Genomic DNA, 13,551 nt, shown 5'->3' on the forward strand with positions numbered 1-13,551 from the left:
CGGAGGCGCAGAGGATAGAGCAAAACAAATCACTGGTCATGGATTATGAGTCTAAAGCGATCATTTTTAAGGAGAAATTTTGGAGGATTTCGATATAAGAGAAGAGGACCTTAAATTTGTTGCACAGCCTTATTTGTTTGAACCGCGAGAGGCATCGAAGCTTACGATACTCCTACGTCCTGCGTCATACATCGTGTCAGAGGATTACTCATTTGGCGCAAGTCGACTTGCGCATTCTACGTATGGTCGTCCGCCTGAAGCTAGTTATTTGAATTTATAAAGTTTTAAATATGGATATTTTTCTTACAAAAATGCATCGCTCTGCTTCAGAAAGCCTTTATTAACCCACTGGAGTCATGTGGATTAATTTTTTTTATGGATGGATGCATTGTTTTTGACTTCATAACGCGGCCCCCCCATTCACAACCATTATAAACCTTGGAGGACTAAGGATATTTTTAAATATATCTCTGATTGTGTTCATCTGAAAGAAGATAGTCATATAAACCTAGGATGGCTTGAGGGTGGGTAAATCATGGGATAATTTTCATTTTTGGGTGAACTAACCCTTTAAGGCTGTCAAAGTTAACTATAAATATGCTTTAAAATTTTATTGAATTGTAGTGAAAAATAAAAATTCACACTATTTATTTTATAAATGTATGTCAATGATGTTATTGTGAATTATTCGTGTTTCCTTTTTTCAGGTTTCTCTGTGGTGACGTATGCTGAACTTATCCAATCAGTGACTATTTACACGACACCCTTTTCAACTAAAAACAGAAAACTTTTTATCTGTTTTGGCCGTTCATTTACACGACGCCAGCGTTTTGGAGGCCTGGAAATGCAAAAAAGCGGGTTTTTGGTTGAAAAAGGGTTTCAAAGTGCAAATTTTTGAAAACTATATCATTATTGTCTACGTGTAAACCATAAAAACGCGAATTTGTGAAAATGGTGACGTCATGCACATGCGTATTATGTGTTCAGTCTATAGGCGCCTAGTTTTTCTTTACAAAGTGACATTGCCAACTACTGGCCTGGCAGCACAATATAGTGTTTTTAAACGTTTTCCCGAAACCTTATGAATGGGAATCATTTTGAAGACATTGTCATCTGTATGCGAGAAACGCAAAGGAAAAAATGTTCAGTTTTTCGTACATCGTTGTTGTGTAAACATGCCCTTTAGATTAACCCCTTTACATTTCTTACAATCGACTGCAAACTCGCATTCCAGATTTGCCTCCATCCAATCAGCAATGGATGGATGGAACAAAGTCCTCATCGTACATTTTTTTTTTTTCCGATAACCTGTTTCATTTGGATTTTTCACAATAACTACTTATATCAAGTCTTTAAATGGCTTGAATTTAAAGATAAAGCTTCTCTGAACAGGTTTTATGCTAACAGTTACTTTTAGTTTGTTAAAGAGCAGCATGTTGCTGCATTAAAGGATAGTTCACCCAAAAATGAAAATTATGTCATCATTTACTCACCCTCAAGTTGTTCCAAACCTGTAAAAATTTCTTTGTTCTGTTGAACACAAAGGAAGATATTTTGAAGAAAGTTTGCAACCAGGCCGCTTTGGGGCACCATTGACTTTCATAGTAGGAAAAAAAAAATACTATGGAAGTCAATGGTGCCCCAGAACTGTTCAGTTTCCCACATTCTTTAAAACATCTTCCTTCGTGTTCAACATAACAAAAAAATGTATACAAGTTTGGAACAACCTGAGGGTGAGTAAATGATGACAGAATTTTCATTTTTGGGTGAACTATCCCTTTAAGCACCACTTTTTTTTAAAAAAAAATGTTATACTGCATGCATTAGTATACAGGTATGCATTAATGATGAGTTTTATCTTAAGATTCACAATAACCTTATGTCTGCTGAAGATTTCATTATGATTTATTATTGTTAGGTAATTGGCAAGGCGTTTTATATCATGTAGCATGGCACCCGCATTTGTCATCATGCATGTTTTCTGTTGTACTTCCTTACTGGAGACATATCCAGCAAATTAATCAAACATCCACACGTTAGCGTGCTTTGTGTTCTTTGTCTCCTCCTCTCGTAGCTGGCTTCTCTTTTTTTTCTTTACATCAGGCTCCTTTTGAATGATAATATAGGTGGGGCTGTTGTCTTTCATGCTGTCGTCTGCTGTCCCATTGCTGATGGAGATGGATGGAAAGACACTTGTTCTCCATGTCCTTGGGTTTATTAACAATTCTCCCCTGTGTGCTTTCGTCTTCATCGGCACCTCCTGCCAGCATGGCTTGGGCTCTTTTGGAAGAGGTAGAGAGGAGATCGTTGTCCGTTCTAGGGCCTTGTGTGAAAGTGTGGAGGGCTTTGATATCATTAGCTCACTGTTGACTCTGTAAGCTGGTGAGCGGCCAGTCGCTCAGCCAATGATGGAATTAAAGCTATTTACACAGCTGTTAAAGTAATGCTACCTCATACAGAGCCTCTCTATGGCTCGGGTCTGAATCTGGACTCCTCTAATTCCACTCTTTCCCACAGAGGATGCCCCCACGAGAGAGTGCCAAGAATCGTTTCCCTTAATAACCATACATCCCCAGATCTCTCTATTTGGCTCAGTCTAGAGGGAATGAACCGCCCTCTCCTCCTCAAACGAACACAATTCAAGGCTTCACGTTAGTCCCCTGGTCTCCAACATTTATCACACCTAAATGCTCTTTGTGTGAGAATGTAGGTCTGTTTCGAATAGGGACACCAAGGCTTTTTTTTTTTTTTTTTTTTTATGTTAAAGCATCATTCTACTGTATACTGTATGTTGTCCGTTCATGTGTTTTGAATGAAAGTGTAGGCACAGTGAGGGTCAGTGACACAAGTGTCCATTAAAAAAAACTTTTTAAATTATTAAAACACATGTGCCAAGTTCTTAAATGTATTTGTATTCATGTTGTTTCATATGGTCTTGAAAAACTGTTTTTCAAAACCATGTGAGTCAAACATATTCAAGTAAAGTTTCAATTTAGTGACTCTTAAAATGTCATGTGGTGTAACCATCAAGTGAAAAGTAATTAGTAACATTTTTGTTCTTAAATCTTGAGTATACATCTAAATCATTATTTTAAAAAAGTAAATATTTCAAAATTTAAAAATGTATTAAATTTTTCATTGAATCATTAATTCATAAATTTTCATAAGTTCAAATTGTCTGATATTCAGTCATGAGGGTCAGCATGCATATTAGGATATTGGCTGTTTATTAGTACTAATAAAGCACATATTAATGCCTTATTCTGCATGATCATATTCATCCCTTAATCCTACTCAATACCTAAACTTAACAACTACTTTACTAACTATTAATAAGCAGTAATTAGGGGTTTATTGAGCCAAAATTCATAGTTAATAGTTAGTTAATAGTGAGAATTGGACCCTAAACTAAAGTGTGACCTTGTTTATTTATTTATTTATTTACTTATTTACTTACTTTATTTAGCTAGCTGCATAATTTTGCATGTTGGTAGCACCACATGACTTATGTAAGAAAAAAAAAAAATGGCAAACTACCTAAGGTTTTCTTTTCAAGAATTTGATACTTTTAATTAGGCTTTTTCCTGCATTATGATATAGAACAGTTGTATCACCCTGATATTTTTCACTTTATACTTATACCACCAAAAATGAAAATGAGTTTTAATTTAGAAATTAAAACTTTCTCATCAATTGGTGTATTCAGATCATTGAATGAATGATTTGTATTTTAATGTATTTTGGAATAAATGAATAGATAGTACAAAAAAATGAACGCCATATCATTGACCCTTGAATAACAGTTTTTTGTTTTACAAATGAGGCTAAAGTTCTGAATTGTCATTAAAACCAAGCTTGTCGGACATGTCTGTGAGAGATCATACTCCACCGCGTTGTGCCCAAGTACCTCATCCACCCAAACTGGCACTGTCACACTGTGCAGATAAGTAGCTCTCTCTTTGCGTAATGGGAATCAGGAGATGACAGGAAGAAGGATTGACATGAGCAAACAACGGCAAAAAGAAACGACAACAACAGACCGTGTCTAATTCCTTCTGTTACTTCCTTTTATAGCGGAATAAACAGGGCCATCTCGTAAATTCCTCCTGAAAAGTATTATTGCTGACAGGTCTGACCTCGGCAAGCCTGCAATGTTTACCCATAACTCACAATTAACAGAGACATTAGAGAGTTCTCCTGAGGATTGCCAGCTTTATTTCTCTCTAACTGGGCAGCACTAAATCTGGAAGAGATCCCAGTTCTGCCATTTACCATCGAAGGGGCGGATTCCACACCGGAGAGAAGGGGCTCCACAGACTGAACACACTTCTGAGCTTTGGGGCTGTTATGGATATGGCGGCGGTAATTATTCAGGCCTTGTTATTGCCCAGAACACCACACCTGCGTCCAGCTCACCGCCTGTTATTAGAATATCAAAAAGGCCACGGAAGAAAAATGTCTCGCACAATTGGAGCTAAATGTGGACTGGGATGTTGCGTGTTGTGTAGTTTTCCCCCCCTCCATCTCCCCTGATCAAACTTTTTTCCGAGCAACTCTGAATAAATCACAGCACAATTTATGCTTTGTTTTAACACAGGCATTGAAATGGGCAAAGTCTCTTAGTTTTACTTTGGCGATAAACGTGCACCTGCTCATGTACGTGTCAAGTCCAATCAAACGCCAGCGGGATAGATCCTCCGACATTTTTTACTACGGTTTATGGCTAATTTCCAATTTATTGCTGTCAGCTTATGTCATAGCCGGAGACATTCAAGTATTTATTTATTTCATCATTTCATCTCATGATTTTATTAGATCAGTAACAATTGTGGTGTTTTAGAAGCAAACAAGACACGGGCAACCCGAAGACTGAACTGAATTAATGAAGGCTCCATCAACCGATAATCTGTTTTACCACTTGCCCGCCGTTGAATATCAATGAGACAGCGCCGTTTGCTGCTCTTAATGGACTAATCTTTTATGTCTGAGTGTAGTTTATCCCAAATCATCCATGAGAAACGTTGTCAGCGCGAGGGTCTGCTTGTCAAAACACTACGCTGCCGTGGCCTCAGGAAAGGAAAGTTTCCATGTAATTAAACACAGCGTATGACAGAGGCAAGGTCTCATTGCTCACTGCACATCAGACGTAGAAGCGATAGTTGAACATTTGCATGTTACCAAGCATCTTCTGCCTATTTTGGTTTTATTTTCAGAGCAGAAACAAAAGAAGCAAATGTGCAAAGACATGCTAAAAAGCAGCAGATATTTCTGTATGTTTACGCCGTGCTCACGGTCATATTCCGCACACACATGCGCATTTATATGCGTGCCCATCTGCGCTCAAATTGAACACTAATGGAATGTTGTCATGTACTATTGCTGTTATTGTCATTGGGAGATAACTGAAAAATGTTCGTAGTACCTTAATGGTCAATTACAAGCTCGGTCCAATGGAGATGGTGCTGGGGTCCCACCAGAGAGAAGATAAAGGGCCTAGATGAGCTTGGAGGCCTCCATCAGGAGTGGGTCATTGCGTATAAACTTGTGAGTCAAAATTTGGATCATTTCCCAGCTTCTCCCTGCTCGACTGCTACAGATGAGGTTCTTTTTTTTCTGTCCGCATTGATGAGAAGCCCTGTGGCGTGCCTCTGTTGATTGGAAACCACACGTTAATTTAACAAAGCTCATATATCAAGATCACAGGAGGCCTTTTCTTTATCTCTTTATGCCACTTTTTCTCCCTTCAATTCTCAGTTTTCCGTTGCTCAATTTATGACTTGGGTTGAATTAGGATTTATAGTGAATACTTCAGGGGTTACTTTTACCGTTCTATTTTGCCCAAAGAGATCATACATGCAGTGGCTCCAAAACGTATTTGGACACTTTTGGACACTTAAGCTGCACTTAAAAATGAATGTCATTGTATTACATTGCATCATATTTATTTTTTTATTTATTTTAAATGAGCATAAGAGACTTCTTTCAACATTAAAACAATATTACCAGCCCTAAACCTTTGAACGGTGTGTTTGTGTGTGTAAGCAGTATGTATGCTAATAGATTCATACACTTAAGTGTGTCCAAGCATTTTGAGGCCACTATGTGCATTGATCAACATGCAGGCCTTATGTAGTTTGAATATTTGCAGTGGTGTTTGTGTATGTGTGCAAGGGAACAGCTGCCCTTGCCACCTCTCCATCCGTAACAGAGCTGTCACCCGCTTTTAAATAGATCTGAGTGAATTAACACGGTGCTCCAGGTCGGGTCCGCTGGGGCGCTGGTGACAGTAGCGGTGCCCTCCACTAACGCTGGTGGAGGAGGCTTTGGCACGCTGACATGGCTGGCAGGGCCTGCCCAAAGTGACTCTACAGGGGCTGGACGCCAGCCAATCAACTGAAGCCTGGCCAACAGCCCCAGCCCGGACGAAAGCGAAGCGCAGAGAGGCCACTAGAGAACGCGAGAGCCAGCTTTTTCATTTAGCCGTCCAACTGTTTTCCCCTCTCCTCTCAATTGACAGAATAAATGCACCTGCCATTGTGTGATATTGGGCAGATTAGTTTTGGCTGTGATTGAGGAGTTGGTGTCAGAGTGGGGCATCTCTAAGGGGACCCACCCAGGGTGTTGGGCTGCTGGGAGCTCTCGTTTGTACTAAATAACATCTTTTTGGCCAGCCATTGGTGTATTGATATTTTAGGGAAGTATAACCCATTGGTAAAGTTGATTTAGGAAGAATAATAGAGCAGGTAATTGGTGTGAGAGGATGTTTGTATATTATTTAGAGCAGCACATTTTTGAAACCACAATCATTGCTCTCAAAAACTATACACTTATTCAATAGCTGAACAAGATCACTTATTTAAAATAAGACAAAACAAGCATTAAAATAAGCTACACATGCAAAATATGTCAGTTAATTTTTATTAATTTTTTTCCCTCAACAACTGACAGGATTCCCACGGAAAATCTGTATATATTTGGGAACTATAAAAGTGTGATTTCTAGACCTAGAAAAGTTGTGGAAATAATAAAATCCTAAGTCATTATAAAATTAGTCATTTTTTTTATAATGAATATAACTTTTTCTTGTTATGTCAAGCTCTAAAATATTTTATCAGTTACTATTTGTGAGAATTGTGACTAAAAAATAATTAAAAAACTGTAATAACAAATGACTAGAAAATCATGTATATTAATTGCCGTTAAAAGTGTAAACCCTGAAGAACGTTCAGTTATTGAAATGTCTGGAATTATGGAATTTAAAGGGTTAGTTCACCCAAAAATGAAAATTCTGTCATTAATTCTAAACCCGTAAGACTTTCTTTCATCTTTGGAACACAAATGAAGATATTTTTAATGTAATCTGATAGCTTTATGTACCTCCATTGACAGCCTACACAACTAGGCCTACCACTTCCAAGACCCTGAAAGGTAAGACATCATAAAAGTAATCCATGTGACTCTAGTCCTTTAACCTCAATTTTATGAAGCGACGTGAGTGCTTTGTTTTCACATAAAACATAATTTACCACTTTATTTACAAAATATTAATCTCCAACGCATGTTCACGAGAGCACAACGTCACATGCGTGTTGTTTACGTAAGAGCAGACTCGCACGTCAAAACAAAACGCATGCGCTCGTGTTCACAAGAGCACCACAACGCATGTGTATTGTGTTGACACGAGAGCAGAAGTTATTGCGTGATTGTGCTTTGGATATTAAAGGCGACCTATTAGGCCCCTTTTTACAAGATGTAATATAAGTCCCAGGTGTTCCCAGAATGTATCTGTTAAGTTTCAGCTCAAAATACCCAACAGACCATTTATTATACCATGTTGTAAATGCCCATTTTTGAGTGGAAGGAAAAACATGCTGTTGAGTTGCTGCTCCCCACCCTGCTTTCCAGAAGAGGGCGGAGCCTTTACGGCTCTTGCCTTGGAATAATACTCTGCATCTAAAAAAAGCTAATACATCTGTTTGGTTTTTATTATCATCTCTAGCGTGTTAACGCTCACGTGACATTAAAGTTCATCATCATCATGCAAGTTTATTATCTGTATGCATTTTAAAGCCATATCAGTCTAAATTTCTGATATATGGTTTTCTGACCGCACACATCCGAAACATACGCACAGAGAGCTGGATGTCAGACGGTGCGTCCTGTGAGTATAAACTAAGTTCTCTTTCATGTGTTATTGCACTTAAACTGTCAAATACACATAAGGTAATGTCAACAACACACACAATTCACATAAACACAATCGGTTATGTCTGTGAACGTGAACAGCAAGTAAAGAAATCGCAAGTGTATATTAGATCTGTGTATTAAAATGAAAGCAGGGTAATATACAGTACTGCTATGCTGTTAATATGAATCAAACAACAAAACAGAAAATCACTCACTGCTCTTAACTGAATTAAAGGCCCACTGACACTGAAGTGCCTTGAAATGCTCAGCATTATCTTATTCAATGTGTTGATGTAATTTCCACTGAAACAGGAAGACAGGGCGGGACATATCGAGCAGCTCCTCCCCTTTTTTAAAATAGCCAATAGTCTTTCGCTTAAATTACAGCTCGGCAAAGCTGCATTTGACAACCACAGTGTAATAGATTCCCCCTTTAGATTTAAAACGAAACTGTTACTAAAGCAAAATAGTGATCATAATCATGCTGAAGATGTGTAGTTTGAAAAGTGTAGTTTGTGTAGATGTGTCAGTTTGAAATTTATGTTTATGCATCCATGGCACCAGTGTTATCTCTTCTACTCATCAGTGATGTTTCTAATGCCGAGTCTAACTGTTTCTCCTCCTAATCTCCTCCACATTGCTTTAAAATATAGCATTCTGTGTAGAATTCAAATGGGTCCAATATGTTTTGTGGTATGCGCCGTCTAGCTCATATAATCTGCTCTGTGCTATCGTGTCCCTGGACTGGAGCAGACTGTGTGCATGCTGCTGCGGTTTGTGTGACACTAACACGAAACCAGACTTCATTCGCCTCAATGGAAAGCATATTTACACTATCTGAATCCCCTATGTAGTGCATTATGTGCCATACACCATATAGAAAACAGTAATTGTGCGAACAAGTAACCGATTCAGCCGCAGTTTCTGCATCTATTTATAGTGTAGGGCACGACGCTTCAGGTTCTAGAGAGCACTTGATTGAAGAGAAAATCTGATGAGAAGCTGAAGTGCAAGGTAATGTCATCGAAATCTTTGATCCATATTGGCAAGACTGTAAGTTTTGAATGCTTAGATCTTCTTAATACAAATTTTATCATTGTTTTGGAGCATACTAGCTTATAGATAACCTTAAGGCTAACATATTCATACTAAAAGCCAAAAAACGTACATTTTGATTTCATGGGGACTTTAACTTTAGCCGCTTTAATAAGAATACATTTTTCTTACTTAAATGCTGCTGTTAAATGCTCTGGTGAGGAAATAAATAGGGCAGACTGTGTACAGCTCACTGAGGGCAGGGCATTTGCTAATAGGGCAAAGTCTGTCAGCAGTTGTGGGCGGGGCCTAGGCATTTTGTGACATCACAAAAGGTAGAATCTGCAAATGGCTTGTTCAGAGACATGTGCTTATGATTTATGGGAATTAAAAAAGAGTAGTAGGTGGAATTTTACCATTATAGGGTGGTTGTGTACACACTGCTGACAGACATTTATGTTCAAACACCATGTAAAAGTGAAATTTGCATAATAGGTCCCCTTTAATATTTTGTAAATAAAGTGTATTTTTTGTTGTTGTTGTTTTTTTTTGCACAAAGCATTCGCAACGCTTGAGGTTAAAATTCAGGTTAAACCGTTGGAGTCACATGGTTTCCCCTTTAATGATGTCTTTAATGACATCTTTCTGGGACTTGAAATCAGTTGCGTATGCTGTCAGTAAAAGGAAAAAAAAAGCTCACATATTTAATTAAAAAGATTTTTATTTGTGTTCCGAAGATGAATGAATGTCTTACGGAATTGGAACAACATCAATTAATGACAGAATTTTCATTTTGGGGTGAACTAACCCTTTAATTATTTGAATTATTTCAATTTATTTTATTGATTTTATTTTAATTTATTGCCATTCCAGTTTCTATAAATAAAGTTTGAAAATGAGCAGCTTGGGGGACCTTCAAATATTGTCTTTGACATTGGGGGTCCTTTGAGTCAAAAACTGCTTTAATGTGATGAAAGATGATCACCCTGTTGAGGTTTATGATAAGAACTGCCTGACTTTACATTGTCCTTTACATAATATGTTGAATATCACATTTTATACAGTATAAACAATTAAGTGGACCTGGTATGCATTTTGAGAACACTTGCCCAGAAAGGTCTCATCTTGCATATTGTTCATACCATTAAAACAATTAGACTTTCCTGTCCTGTGACATCTTATTCTGATGTAGAATTTTCTGCCGTTTAATTTAAATTTAATTGGACCATACTCAACTGGCTCAGGTCAGTATGAAAAGAAAATCAGGAACATTAATCAAGGTAAAATTATCAGCTGATTAATCAGTGTTCTAATTATGGCACACTGCGTCTCTCTCTTTGTTCTGTTTTAATTACTGTACTTCATTGTCTTTTCCATATGGCCAGCATGTTTCTGCATAATGCCCATGTCTCACAGCTCAGGGAGCCATTAGTACCCTGCCTAGTGCTGCTGTCCCAGCCCTTCTCTCATGCTACCTTCGTCTCCCTCCCATTTTTTCTATGGGTGATGTTTGGAGGGTTTGTAGACACTGCAGCGATGGATGATTCCGTAAAGGGATAACTGCAGTGATGTTGGTTCTGTCTGTAGACAGTCTGTAATGATGTTTGGCTGTTCTGTCGGCGGTCTGAAATGATAGCTGGGAGGTCTGCAGACAGGCCGTGCCGCTGCTGGGCGGATCTGTAGACACAGTGCACGGTGGAGCGGCGTGGACTCAGCGTGTTAAGTGCCAGAATGGATGGGGATCTAATAAATTGTTGAATAAAACATGCTCTGTTGCCACGGGGGCGCGAAATTAGCAGGGCAAAGTGGTGATTAACCATCCTATCATACTTGCCATTGCAATTCCCAACTTCCTTTTCTACCCTTCTCTGAATCTCTTTCACAGTCCCTTTTAGTTTTTCCTATTTTCTGTTGTTATCCATTCCTCTGGCTTTCTCCATCTACGAACAGAGAATATTTTGTTATCTTACATGTTTTAAAGTTATTTTTTTCCTCGATTAATGTTTACCCCTAAAGAAAGTAAAAGTAATTTTCAAAAAAAGTCATTATAAAATCATATTAGTAGCCAGGTAGTCTAGAATCGGTTTTATTCTACATGGAGCAGAATTCTACATTGCCTCATGGGGGCGGCCATCTTGAAATCATATTCTCAGCTGAATACTACTGACTTTATTTCAATAAACTTCCTATTATCAAACACTTTCACTCACAGAATAAATTCATCATGACTAACCATAGAGCATTTTTACACTGCCAAAACATTTGTTTCATGCTGCATCCGCACCACTAGGTGTCACTATCCAAGACAAATTCCACAGTGGCAAGCGCAACACACAGACACACACACACACACACACACACACACTGTAGTGCATTTTCTAATTGTACATTTTCTATGGTTTATACTGAGACTGAGTGGGCAGATGTGTCTGTCTGTTGTACGTGCTTGTCGATTTTCATGCTGACAGGAAAGTATCATGCAATAACAGAATTGCATATGTATTCAGCAATAACCAAGCTGCACCTCTACGAAGATTAACACTGTTCATTTAGTGAACTGTTGTGTCTGGTTAACATAAATTGTAGGTGTTTTTCTTGCTTATAACACAGAGTTTTACAGTAGTTTTGTATGAACACCTTAATCTCCACATTCTCCTGCACTCTTTCAGTTTTCTTTAAGTTAAGTTTTCTTTTCTTTTTCTTTCTTTTTTTTTAAACGGAGAGTATTTTCTATCTCCCTTCCGATCATTGCCGTGCGGCATGCTGGAATTAGACATCACTTAAGAATACTTACGCCAGCGTCTCACTAGCACATGAAACCTTTTTTCAATATGTAATTACTGGAACCGTACAAGTGTCTCATGCATATTCATGTGGATTTTAATTAAGCCCATCTCTTCACAGTTTGTGCCTTTGCCTCCTGAAAAGTTGCTTCCTCACACTCTGCAGGCTTCACACATGCAGAAACGCTCACAGGCATATCAGTATGTGTGTCCGTCGGCCCTGAATGTACAAAATGCACAAAGCCAAAGCAAATGAATGGACATGCACACACACACATAATATAACAGGCATGATGTTGTTGCATTTTGTCATCTTTCACACTGCCTTTCCTCCCTGGGTAGATACTTTCCATCTCTGCTTTTGGCAACTGTAAGTTTAGCCGTTTTGTGGTGTCTACAGCTGTGCGTTCAGCCCAGAGAGAAAGAGATAGAGATAGAAAGACAATCAAACTCTGTGCAATGTTTTAGCCCTGAGAGAGGAGAGACAGGCTCAGTAGCATATGCTTGTAGACGGATAAGAGACAGACAGCGCCGTGTGACTCATCAACAATTAAAATGGCCATAAATTATTTTAAACGACAAGATTTGGGTCTATAACTGTGATTTTTCTCTCGTTGATTGTGTAAAAAGCCACCTTACAGAAATATCTAAAATAGCGCTCGTTATAAATGGCCCGAGAGCTGTGATACTACTGACTGTGCACTCGTATGTTGTGATAGGTTTGGCAGTACAAACTCTATAAACACTTGAAGAACTCTTACACTTATTGTGTGGTGAAAACACACACACACACACACACACACACACACACACACACACACACATGCTGTAAATAAGGACAGGAGGGAGAAAATATGCTAGCATAAAGCCACTTGGCAGTTCGCGCTGACAACAATCCGGTGGGTTTCAGAAGGACAACAGCGCCATCTACTGAGAGAGCAGAGGATATGTAGTGAAAGGGAGAGGGAGACTTGGACAAACACCAACTCGGTAGGAATTCTCAGATAATAATCAGTTTCTCTGGGCTTGTGAAACTGGCTCATTAAGCCTCCTTTTTAACTGGAAATATAGGGAGTGATTAAAGCTGCATTACTGAGTGGGCACAAAATGGCTAACCTCCGGCCACCCACTGCTCCTAGGTGTCTGGCACGGGGTTCTGCACGCAGCATAATGTCTTCACTTCGAGAGCAGCAAATCCATCACCTGCTTGTTTATCTACTTTCCTCTGGCAGCCTTATCAATCAGTGTTAAACCATCACACTGGCATATTTTTCTTTTAAATATCATTAAATGCAGCGGGCCAGACCTATCAGTGGGCACACCATCTTCTCAACCTCCTTTGGGTTCAGCTCACTGCGGCGGGCCAAGGCGGGTCGAAACCAGGTGCCTTTCATTTAACCTCTAACTGACGCAAGATGGCAGATGATCTATGCTGGCAAGCCTCAAATAGACCATTTTTAAAGGAATAGATCACCCCAGAATGAACTGTCATATCATAATGTTATTACAAACCTCCTTGACTTGCTTTTTCTTTCTGTAGAAGGCA

The sequence above is a fragment of the Ctenopharyngodon idella genome, chromosome 13, assembly GCF_019924925.1.
Source record: "Ctenopharyngodon idella isolate HZGC_01 chromosome 13, HZGC01, whole genome shotgun sequence".
NCBI classification, from domain to species: Eukaryota; Metazoa; Chordata; class Actinopteri; order Cypriniformes; family Xenocyprididae; genus Ctenopharyngodon; species Ctenopharyngodon idella.